We start from the raw sequence: 13,205 nt of genomic DNA, 5'->3' as shown, positions 1-13,205 counted from the left end.
TTATTTCTCCTTTCTCATTCCCAACACAAATATTCTATCACATGTCCATTAAGAGATGCTTGCCAAATTCACATTCCTCTTTAACATTCTTGAGCATCTAGATTGCATTGTCCAGTCTCCCCTTGCAGTCATGTGTGGCTATGTTCCTGAGTTCTAGCCAATGATATCTGCTGTAGGATGAATGTATCCTCCAAAATTCACATATTAAAACCTTATCCCCAATGTGATGATATTTGGAATGGGGCCTTTGAGAGGCGACTAGGTCATGAGTGTGGAGCCCTCATTAGTCAGATTAATGCCCTTATACAAGAGACCCTAGAGATTTCCTTCACCTCTTCCACCATGTACGGACACAGAAAAAAGACAGTTGTCTATGAATCAGGAAGTGGGCTCTCACTAGGCACTGAATCTGCGGGTGTCCTGATCTTAGACTTTCCAATTCTCCCAGAATTATGAGAAATAAGTGTTTGTTGTTTATGAACCACCCAATCTGCATTATTCTGTATTAATCTGTTATACTGGTCCCAACAGACTAAAACAATATGTTAACAGATGTTAAATGTGCCTTTTTCAGACACAGGTCATACAAACCTCTTGTGTTTTTCTAATGGACACTATTGCTGCAAAACTTAGCAGTTTAAAATAACCACTATTTTTCTCAAATTCTGCGGGGGGGTGGGGGTCAGAAATTTGAGAAAGGATTGGTTTGGCTGTTCTTGGGTAGAGTCTTTCATGAAATTGCAATCACCTGAACGATCCCCTTGACTTCATGGAGATCTTAAGTCATTTACGTGGCTAGATGTTGATGCCGGCTGTCAATTAGACTTTCTGTTCAGCCAAGAATTGTGACTGGAGCATCTACATGGGACATTCCAGTAAGATGGACTCAGGGTAGTGGGAATTTTTAAATGGTATCTGCCTTCTCTGAGAGTAAACACCTTGAGAACACCAGGCAAAATTATCATCTCCTTTTCTGAACCAGCCTCGGAAGTCACATAGCATTACACATAACACACTGGATTAACTGAATTCCACCCAGATTTTTTTTTTTTTTTTTTTTTTTTGAGGTACAGGGGCCTCTCACTGTTGTGGCCTCTCCCATTGCGGAGCACAGGCTCCGGACGCGCAGGCTCAGCGGCCATGGCTCGCGGGCCCAGCCGCTCCGCGGCATGTGGGATCTTCCCGGACAGGGGCACGAACCCGTGTCCCATGCATCGGCAGGCGGACTCTCAACCACTGCGCCACCAGGGAAGCCCTCCACCCAGATTTATGGGGTAGGACATAAACCTCATATTTTGATAGAAGTATCGAATAATTTGGGAGCCATCGTTATAAGCTTCCACTTTTTTTTTTTCTCTTCCTTTGAGTCACCTGCATATTGGTGTCCAGCATAACATTGGAAGTCATATGTAGAATTTGGAAAAGATTACCTTAGTTTAAGTCCTTGAAGAAAACTATGTGGAGGAGGAACTGCTCACTCTTTCATTCCTATAATATAAGAAAAGCATAAATTACCATTATTTGTTAGATAGGGTACATTTTTATTGTATTCTTTATGACAGCCTTTTCTAACACACACACATCTTTTTTTTTTTGCTTCTTAAGAAGTACTCTTTAGTATCATTTTTTTCTAACAAAAAGTTTCGGGTTTATAAACACACACTTTTTGTGAAATCCAGATTGAGAGATATGACATATTTAAAATGTATTTAAGTAAACACTATAGCTTTTTGTTAAAATTTAGAGATTAAAATAATTATAACATCAACTATTATTATATTATAATATCGATAATTGATGATAATTAACAATTCTATGAAAGCTTTACACATTTGATTGTTTTTTTCATTTATGCAGTGACCAGTGTTTTGTTGTTTGCTATAAAATGTACTTGCAAACACAATATACTTGAATGAGATAGAAAATATAAAACACAGAATCTCTATTCAATAGTATAGTATAAAATCAATTTTTGATTCATAATATAATTTTTTCATTTAGTTTTTTGGCTGTTTTACTATTTATATTTCTTTTTAAAAAATTTTTATTTTATATTGGAGTATAGTTTATTAACAATGTTGTGTTAGTTTCAGGTATACAGAAAAGTGATTCAGTTATACATATATATGTTTCTATTCTTTTTCAAATTCTTTTCCCATTTAGGTTATTACAGAGTATTGAGCAGAGTTCCCTGTGCTATAAACTATTTATATTTCTATTCAAAAATGAGTTTATATTAAATAAGATGCTAAAATTCAGACATGTCTCCAGTTTTACTTTTTAAAGTGCAATTAAAAAATTTCTGCTTTATTCAAAGAGAAACTATTAGTTAACTCTTATTTGAGTGACTTGGGAAAGTTGGTTAGCCTCTCAGAAGTGTTTCCTTATCAGAATAATAAGGATAATTTAATTAATTTCCTCATAATTTTTGTAAGGATTCAGATCAGTGATGTAAAAACAACATGGGTCTAGCACATAGTCAGACCCAATAATTAACAGTCATTTTCTTATTATAGTTCAACATTATTTTATATTTACAGAGAACCTAAATTATTTAAAATCCTTTGCATATCTCATACACCTATTTTAATTCAGACAATAACTTAGAAGTTAAAAAGCTATTTTAATCACTAAAAGATAAGTAAAAAAGTCAGGGAACTTAAATCACTTTCAAAAGCAGTAGAAACATGGCTGAAACATAAAATTATTTTTCATTTGTACATTCTAGATCTGCTTCCATTTTGTCAGTTGAAAACATACTCTTTTCTCAAGACCTCTGAAAAAAATAAACCACCCACTAATCCCACAGCAAAATGATTCCTTCTTTGTGAAATGGTCCATAGTAAATAATGGTACCTATCACGTATTAGACAGAATTCTAATTGTGTGTGTGTGTGTTTTGTACTAGTTTGTAGCCTCTCTGAGATCAAAAGTTGTGCTTTATTCTTACTTTGACTACTATTCTTCCTAGCATGTATGTTCCATATATTAAGTGACCAATACATATTTATTACTTACATTTCTGAAATATGAAGTCAGTCTCCAAAAGGAGAGAGCTATGTGGGGAGAATCCACTCTTAGGAAGTTCTAAGATAATGGAAGGAACACTAAATGAATGACTTCTCTACCTACTTAGGCAAATTCGCTGTCATTATTTTTGTAGTGAATATCTGCATGAAAATTTGGAGAGCTTTGTAACAAAACCTTAATTTAAAATGGTTAATTATAGTCATTAAATTCTTAACTGTTTGCTGTGTAATATGGATAACACTTTCTTATGTGTTATGGATAAATGAAAATGTTTGTAAATAAATGCAACCAGAGGGAATACTCTACTCTGCTGAAGATACCCACGAGGATACATCAGGGAGGGATTATCATGCAGAGCATGATATTTCCCAGGGGTCTCTTGAGAATTCTGAGTTATAATAAATTTTGCACAGGAAAAATTCAAGTGCCTTAGTACCTCCTTGACTGCTCTCCCACTTTTTTTCCATATATAGTCCCTCACTCCAAAGCACTCGCTGGTTAAGCTAGTTATTATTTCTCTATGAAAAGGCTAAACTAATCAATCTACTGGCAGATAATCCTGTGTTGCTGAGAGGGGTATTTTCTTCCAGGTCTTTCCTATATAAATGGGTAAGCACTAAGATTGAAAAAATGCATGGGTCAGTCTTCAACTCTTCTCACTACTCATCAACTTCTTTATGATCCTTTCCTCATTAAATTAAAAGGTTCAATTTCTGAAGGCTTATTTAGCTATGAGGGAAAGAAAATAAATTAACTAAGAGACTGTAAGGGATAACTCACTTAGTTCAAAGATAATTGCCTCATGACTGATATTTTGCAATCCAAATAGAATTTAACGATGGAAATAAGTGAATAAGATAGAAGTCAGCATAAACCTATAGCCAATTAAAAGCAATTAAAGGAATGAATAAGGCATAAAATTTATTCTAAATAAAAGTAAAACTGAGTACACTTACAACTGATAGAGAGGAAGTTGCTCTATTTATTGAACAGAACAAGACATATTAATGACTTATGCATACGATTATATTAAACTGAATTAATGTGAAATTACAGCATATATGTTAATCAGCATCCTTTTTAAACTATAATTTTATAGGAAAATATTTAGGTTATTTCCCTTTCTTTTCTGTTTAATGGAAATGAAAAGGATGATTTTTTCTTTTTCTATTGAGGGCTGGTTCAGGCATAGTTGGTCCCCAGTGTAGGTTGTATGTTAAAAATAAAAAATAGTTTCACATGGTAAGCCTTTGCCTACTCATTAAATTATAAGTACATTCAACAACAATTTTTTTCCTAGGAAAATTATCAAATTTATGTAAACTTCCTATGAGAAGTTAATAAATACTATCATAATTTTTCTTGATATATTGACAGATAGAAGAAAAGGTTTATGGGAACCATAAGAAAAGATGGTTAAGAAAAAGAGGAGGAAAGTACTAACTTCTGACATTACACAGAGCAAATTTACCTACAAAAAAGTATCAGCTTCAAATATTACAGCTAGTACTATATTCCCAACAAACATTTAAAGTAAGTTAGTCTTCTCTACCTGGGGTCACTCTTCTCAAAATACATTCTGAAAGCAGTGATATCTGCTATAAATTGTAATAGCCTAAGAGTATCACCATTATTTGGCAATCAGAAAACTGACATAAGAGAAACGATTATCATTAGAATATATATAGTATATGTCATTTAAGGTGATGAAAAATAGGAAGTTTCTTTAATCACGATTTCGACCTTTGAGATTATATTCTAACAATAGAGATATACATAGAAAATGGAGAATCTAGTTATTATCATGATACTTCTGCCTAGACTCCCCTCCATTGTTGAGAACTGGGCAGTGATAAGGGAAAAAAATCAGAAGCAGATGGTGACTCTGCCATTACGATTAACAAAAGGGAATCTATTCTATAATCAACCTATTTTCCTCACAAGTATATATGTATACACACACACACACACACATATATATATATATACACACAAATACATATATATTTTAAAAATTTATTTAATTAATTTATTTTTAGCTGCGTTGGATCTTCATTGCTGAGCAGGGGCTTTCTTTAGTTGTGGTGAGCAGGGGTTACTCTTCGTTGCAGTGTGCAGGCTTCTCACTGCGGTGGCTTCTCTTGTTGTGGAGCATGGGCTCTAGGCAGGCTGGCTTCAGTAGTTGTGGCACACGGGCTCAGTAGTTGTGCCTCACGGGCTCTAGAGCACAGGCTCAGTAGTTGTGGCACATGGGCTTAGTTGCTCCACGGCATGTTGGATCTTCCCAGACCAGGGCTCGAACCCGTGTCCCTGAATTGGCAGGCGGATTCTTAACCACTGTGCCACCAGGGAAGCCCTCATATATTCTTTAGTTTATTACTTTCTTAATTTATTGAAAAGAAACATTAAAGTACACTTAATATGTGCTGAAAACTATTATAGATACTGAGGAGGCAAAGATGAGAAAGAACCACTTTTTGGTTTTGAGGAAATATTTTCCAAAAGTTGGACAATGAAAATCAGGTGGTCCCTGTTGGTCTCTGAAGTGGCTCATAGGTGGCTTAGTTTAAGAGGAAAGGCAAGTAAAGGCAGTTGTTTTACAAATTTGATATGTAAGACTTATCTTAAGGATATTTATGCTTTTAAAGGTGGAACATATGCTACAAAAATTGAATGTATCAGTTGAAATTTCATCAATAAGATACAGTTCATCTTAACCAATACAGTTTCATAGCATTTGCATGCTAGAGTTTACACTTTTTAAATTACCATTTTTCATGTATACTATTGTGTTGCTCTAGCTTCTCAATTCACAGAATATTTAAACCACTCCAAAGGTGTTCAATTAAAAATAAAAATATATTTCTTCATTGAGTAGTTATGAATACTACAATTTAGCCATTAAGAAAGTAAAGTTAATGGAGAGCTTAGTGTGTGCCCAGAGGTAAATATTCAACAGTGAACAAGACAAAGTTTCCAAATTCAAGAACCTTATATTCTAGTGGGAAAAACCACAATAACTAGTTAAATAAATAAATATGCAACAACATCTCACATAGTATTTACTGTAGAGAAATGTAAAGCAAGGTAAAAAGATGGTGAGTGATAGAGAATGATTATTTTAAGTAAGGTGGTCATTGGAAGATCTCTAAGTAAAGGTAATATTTGAGGAAAAGACTGAATAAAATGGAGAAGCAAATCAAATGAGTTTTGAGGTTAAAATTGTTCAATGAATGAAAAAGATTAAGTGAACCATTTTTGAACAGAAACCTGTAACTAAAACATGAATTTTGATATGCTAATGATAAGAAGTCTTATCAGGAACTAAAAACGGAAAGGATATAAAAAAGAAAAATGTCAACAGGATGAAAATAAATATTTTAAAGAAATGTAACCCATTTAAACATCATCTCTTGTGTTACGAAATTATCTCTAGTAGTCATCAAAATGTTGAGTCATTTTACATATAAGGCATAGAGTGCCCTTTCTAAGAAGTCAAATGAGTTTTTCTCCAGAATACACATAATATATTGCTTTCCAATATTAAATTGTTTAACTTGGTTGTAAATTGTTTCACCATAGTATTATCATTCAAGTATGATATGGAAAGGTGTTAAAAGTCACATTTTTCTTGAAAAGTTTATGAAACTGATCATAACAATTATGTTTGGAGTGAAAAATACAAAGAGCTCCTGGAAATATTTGTTGTCAAATAACACAGTTAGAAGATACATATTTTATTGTCATCAAGAACACAACGAAATGACAATCACGCGTGTGTTCTGCAAAATAGCTCACTAGAGAGTTGGAAGAAATTACTAATGACCAGATTATAAACCAGTTCTTGACCCTGACAGTACAGTGCCCAATTAATTATCTCTGTTCACCATTGAAACTTTATGCAATATGGCTTTGAGTTTCTTATTCAAATAAATTTTAGAGCCAAGATTAATTCTCTCTCTCTTTCTCAACTCTGACCCCACAATTTTTTACATAATCATACTTAGACTATAGGGAATTGGTTCCAGTTATATGATCAGGTGGGTTGAGTTAGCCCTAATATATCACATGATTCTTATTCAGACAAGTAATTCCCACCAACAAAGTGATGATAGGATGAATACTATGCTGGGCAGAACAACTGATGTTCTCTTCTTCTACCCCATGACTGCCCAATACATATGCAACCATCAGTGTGAATGACTGATGTGGTACTATGATAGGTCATCAGTAGGTTGTATAACCACACAATGGTACTTAAAGAAGAACTGCACTTAAAGTTCTCAGTACTTACATATAATTTTAGTAGGGAATGAGTAGTTTCCCTCAAGAGTGGATAAAAGCAGTATAAGGCAAAAGGGCAGATAGGAACATTAGAAGCCTACTGAAATATTTAGTAATGGTTATTGATATGTATTTGTGAGAATAGTTATCATCTTCTATTCACAATTTTGGGGAAAAATCCCTGTAATAGTTTTATAAATCTTGAAATCAAATGCAGTAAAGTAAGTATTCTACCTGATATTGTGTATCAATTGAAATTGTAGGAAATTAAAATGTGGCTTCTGAGGAAATGCTCTTTTGAGATGTTGTAGAATAGCAAGAATTCTGTATAAAAATATGTTTAGAAAAGACTGCATGTTTTACTCCCCACTCCTTTAGTGATTAACAAAACCTCTTCATATGGTTCTGCTAAGTAATACAGAAAAGCAATTTATTTAGTTTTTTTTACCTAGAATTTCCTAAATGTATTTGCCTAAAAAAAAAATCTGTTTTCTGGTGTTAAAAGCCTGTGTAACCATGCTCTTTGGCATACAGTTTGGGAAAGACTGTTTTAGGCAATCTTTTGCTTTACTGTAAAATAGGAAATTTGTGTCATCTGTTTTTCTTAACAGTGAAATTGAAATTTTGTAAGTGAAAGCACTGTTCAGTAGTGCCAGCTGAATTTGGCAGCTAGGATAGTATTTTCATGATGACTTTTGAAGCTAAGAGCTGAGATTTCGCTTGGTAAAATCTTATTTAATCATAATCTCTTAAAGCTTCAAAAACATCTATGAGAGCAAACAAATAGCCACGGGGATTGAAAAATGAATGCTTTCATGTGTGGGGTCTCAATGGATCCTGTAAACTTTTACAGTATTTTCTTTCTCTAGATTTCAGTGCTCATTGCATCCTAGGGGGAGAAAGAGAGAGAGAGATAAACACATACATATACATATATTTCTAAAATCTGCGACTGCAAAGTTAATTTTCTTTACTCCAATCTATCAGTAGTCTCAACTGTTAAATCTGTTGTTTAAATCCCATATCAAAAATTAGAAAATTAAAGGGCATTTGTTCTGAAGCTGTTGACTAGGAGCACAAACTGGATAGATTGATAAAATCCATTTTAAGTGTGAAGTCTTATTTAGGTACTTTATTCATGTCATTTTTGGTTTTTAGCTCTTTTACTCAGGTGGTAGGCTATAAATATAGGATGATGGCATTGGGGGGTGAATACTTGTGGATACCTTTATACATATCTCTTCATCTCAACAGAGAAACTACATTATTGCACTGTTTTAGAAAATTTGGACTTTGAATGATTATGCATTTGTGTCATGCATGTAATCACATTAGAGATGTATGTTCTTGGAAAGAATGTACAGGTTACCTTCCTATACATGTCTCTTGCATTACTCCTTTCTAAAACTTCCTTTGGGGCTGGTTATCTGAGGTCACCAGCAAAACATTGTCCCACATTTACTAAGTGATGACTCTGGTATTAATGTCCAGAATTGAGTGCTGATTCAACATTATCACTCAAGACAATTTACTTCATATTTTTGATTCTCTGTTTATATATCAATAAAATGGGTGTGATAAAGAGCATACTACATTGCATTGTTACAAATAAATGGGATAGTATATATAAAGATTTTGAAGAAGTGTATTCAAAAAATACATGCTCAAATAATTGCTGACTATTTTTATTACTGTCTAAAATACCTTTCCCTCTAGCCCCTTCTCATCCTTTTAAACCCTACAAAACTAAACTACTAAAAAGTCTTCCAAACTTTGTTGTGCATCAGAGTCATAATAAGGACTTGTTAAAAAAAAAAAAGCATAACAAAGCAAAACAATACAAAAACAGATTCCTGATATCTATCTATAGTCTTCCTGAAGCCAAATATTGAAGTGGAACTCCTCGCCATATAGATTTACATCAAGCCTTCCTGGTGTATCTTATGCAAGAATGTGAAGTCTGGTTGTATTTTAAATATGTTTTATTGCCAAGTTATTCTCCTACTTCTACCTCCAAATACCTTAAATATACTTCCTTATTTTCATATCCCTGGCCAGTAGTTTTTCTTTTTATGGGTTCTTTTGTTCCCCTGCCTTTGCTTAAAAAAATGTCATAGCAGGTATAGTTTTAAAAACACTTAAAAATATTTGTTATATATAGTATATAAACTAATATATTTACCTATTTTTATTCAATAAAATTTTCTCTCTGATCAACATAGATACTATGAAAATTTTCCCATGCTGTAGGTTGACTCTTACTGTCTTCTGTTTCAAATTTTTATAGCTTACTGTGAAGGCTCTCTCTGCAGAAGTCATCTTAACATTATTTCCCATTATCCTTACGTATAGATTTTGTTTGTTTTTTTTTTCTTTTAGCAAAGCAAATCTTTGCTTTATCTAGAGCATAGATGATTTAATTCATCCTCCCAAACTATACACAACTTCTTCTTCTTTTTAAATTAATTAAACATATTACCTCTTTAAAAATATGACTGAAGATTTTTCTTATTGAGATGTATGGCTTGCAGCATGAAGCTTCATGGAAGTAGAAATGATTTCGAGTACTCTGCTTGAGTATGGTGGAGTACATAAAAACTTATGTCATACTTTGGTAATATTACTGTTTAATAAAAAAGGCTGAGGTGTCATATGTTATTGGGTAATAGTCTATGTTAATTTTTAACTTATAAGTATTTAATCAAAAACTGGAAATATCAGATTATGACTTGGAACTAATCAAGGTAGAATCATTTAAGTGAGATGCAAAGAGAAGTTGCTGAAAGAAGAAATCACAAGTGAAAAAGTATGAAAGAGCATAATATGTTTCAGATATTCTCATTTTTTCTGAAATATGGAACACTGAAATCTTACAGAAGAGTAGGGTAGAGGGAATACAAGAGATCGGGACAGGTCCAAAATTCTGTTTGTATGCTTGACTAAATAATCCTAATCCAAGAATTAGAGCAGAATATGAGGTACTGGCTGCAGAGATTTTACTAAAGTAACCCTGTGGATAAGTCATCCAGTGCAACTGAGGTAGGAAATGGTACAGTGAACCTTGGGACTCTTAATTTACCATAAAGTAGAATGATGGCAGTGGTTGGAGATTTAAATGAAACTGAAGACCAAGGATTTGTAATAGCACCCACCAACACAATCATAATTTTTCTCCAGCAGTGAAAACTACCTGGATTTTGGTAGGATGACTAATGGCCTCCCCAAATATCCAGGTCCTAACCCCTGGAATCTTGTAGCAAAAGGAATTTTGCAGATGTGATTAAATTAAGGCTCTTGAGATGGTGAGATAATCCTGAATTATCGAGGTGGGCCATAAATATAATCAAGAGTGTTTTCATAAGAGAGAAGCTGAGGGTGATTTGACTACAGAGACAGAAGACAATGTAGGAATTGAAGCAAGATACTATGCTGCTGTCTTTGAAGATGAAGAAAAGAGCCATGAGCCAAGAAATGTAAAAAATGTAGCTGAAAGCTGGAAAAGACAAGGAATTGATCTTCCCAGACTCCCTAGAGGGAAACTGGCCCTCCTGTCACTTTGATTTCAGCCCAGGAAAACTGATTTTGGATGACCCTGAAAAGTGTGATTGTTTTCAAGAGAAGTATGCTGTTTTAGGTACCAAGATTTGTGGTAATTTGTTAAAACAGGCATGAGAAACTAATGTACTTTTTTTTTTTTTTCCCCTAAATAGAATAAGAACGGGCATTGATTGGATTCTGAAGAAATAAGGCCACCCACTAGTGTGGATGAACAAGAAGCTTAGGTATTTGAAGTTATCAGTGTGAGAGAATTGAATTGATGGCAAAATAAGGTAGTTTATTCAGAGTAAGTTGAGACTAGTAGCTAGTGCTGTGAAAGTGAGACTCAAAGAGAAAGGAAAGGCCATGCATTAGAAGATTTACTGAGTTGAAAGGAGGTTAAATGAAAGTAAGAATTGAGAGATCTGAAGGAGTAAATTTTTATAGTAAGAGTTATTAGAATTTTGGAACCCACAGGTGGAACCCAACATGAGGCAATGGAGAAGTGCTGAGGCTCTCAAATGGAGGAAGGTCAAGGCACTGAGAAGTGAGTATTCTATTCTTAATTCTTTTCTCTATTTTTCCTTTCAGTTCACCCTCAGATAACCTCAAACTATCAAAAAAAAAAAAAATTGTTCAATGACTAAAAAGTGGAAGCTGTGCATTTGGCTCTATTTATTCACTTATTAAATGTTATTTAAGAGTCTTTGGGAATTATCTATGTTTTCTCATGATAAAAAATGACTGTGAAAAAAAGCATTTGGGATAGTAAATTCATAAATGTACTAACTCTATCAATTTGTATAGGAATACAGAAATAACTGTTGCTCTAACTGTAGGTATAGAGTGTGGTGTTACTTTACTAATGCAATTCATTGTATGAGCATTCATTTTCCTAAAGCTGGAGTGTTCTCTTTTTGTTCCTTAAGGCAATAATATCAGAAGAAAATTGGCATCAGTTTCCCTTTCTTAAAATATATTAACATATGAAAAAGAGATTGAGAGGAGACTAAAGATTTATGAGACTAGAAAGATTTATAAAAGATCAGCAGGAAGTAAATAGTACTAAAATAAGCCCTTTAATAAAAAGAGTCCTCTTAGTCTTTCTAGCCTTTTGAGTCCAATTCTTTGTGACTCATCCTAGTGATTCCTTCAAGGGTAAGTTATTGTACCCTGGACACACAACTGAATGGCTCTGGGTCAGGAAGTACTCATAATATAGAAAGTTCTACACCACATGTTATACATTTCTAAGTTTTTAGGTAGTCTTCTTCCGGTCATATAGGTATCTACTATATTGCAGTTCTCCTCAGGTTATGGAACTTTGCCTATAGATACTGTGGGGTTATTTACAAAATATCACATAGAATAGTAAAACTTAGCAATAGTACTCCTGGAAAATAGTAACACATTTCCTGATTTTTTTTTTAACAAATGAGGCTTACATTTTAATTTTCACAATAGAGGGAAATAAGCTACTCTAATTTAACCCATTCTTAGGTTATCTTTCCGTATCTAGTTTGAGAAGGAATTGCTCACCATATACAATCAGCATTGATTTCAAAATTGGGAGAGTTCCTGTTTTTGACACATTTCACAGGGTATCTGTAAGAATTTATGTATGAATTGGTACACAAGTTTATGTCCTTGATGAATGAGTAGGGAATAACTGGAACGATATTGAAAGACAGAAAAGTGGAATAGTAGAGGGTAGTAGAGAGATGACAAGACTCTCAAAGAAAGATATTTTGTAGAAAATGTAATATTCTGAATGTAGGAAGTTAAAATATTATAAACCCTACTCTACACTTCATGACACATAGGGTACAATATTTAATATAAGCATAGAGAAATAAGTTTAGATAAATAATAATAATGACATTAATACTAATTTTACGCTTGGCACTGTGCTAGGAGATTAGCGCTTATCTCTTAAATTCACCAACACTAATGAATTAAGTGTTATCATTATCTGTATTTACAGATTAGGAACCAGAGGCTCTTAGATTCTGTTGGCTGCCAAGATACAAGGGCAAAAAAGTGACAAACTTGACAGGCAAATGCAGGAAGTGTGCCCACTAGCTGATTTACTTACCTTTATGTTACTACTATCAGTCACTATGCCAAGCATTCCATTTAATTACCAGTATTTGAAATAAAAATATGTAAAAATGTAAAGTTTATGTAGATAGATAACTAAAATTATAGACATATGACATTGGTCCTGAATTTATATTATTTCTTCTTGGCATAAGATTTGAAGGAGATTAGGTATTAAATGTTCCTTCTAGATTTGCTCAATATCCACATTTGTGGGATGGCTTTTTAGAGATTAGAAGTGCAGTTTCATAGAC

At 33.5% G+C, this 13,205-nt stretch overlaps 1 long non-coding RNA gene across 1 annotated transcript in view; it reads right to left on the bottom strand.

Annotated features, from left to right (window-relative positions):
* Positions 1 to 222: 222 nt before the first annotated feature.
* Positions 223 to 13,205, bottom strand: part of LOC307185963 — a 445,156-nt gene continuing 432,173 nt past the window's right edge. The window contains exon 4 of the long non-coding RNA XR_013828218.1: positions 223 to 1,488. This is a non-coding gene — a long non-coding RNA (uncharacterized lncRNA). The remainder of the gene's footprint in view (positions 1,489 to 13,205) is intronic.

This window comes from Stenella coeruleoalba (genome assembly GCF_951394435.1).
Source record: "Stenella coeruleoalba genome assembly, chromosome: 4".
NCBI classification, from domain to species: domain Eukaryota; kingdom Metazoa; phylum Chordata; class Mammalia; order Artiodactyla; family Delphinidae; genus Stenella; species Stenella coeruleoalba.
This window is presented reverse-complemented; position numbering and strand designations above follow the sequence as displayed.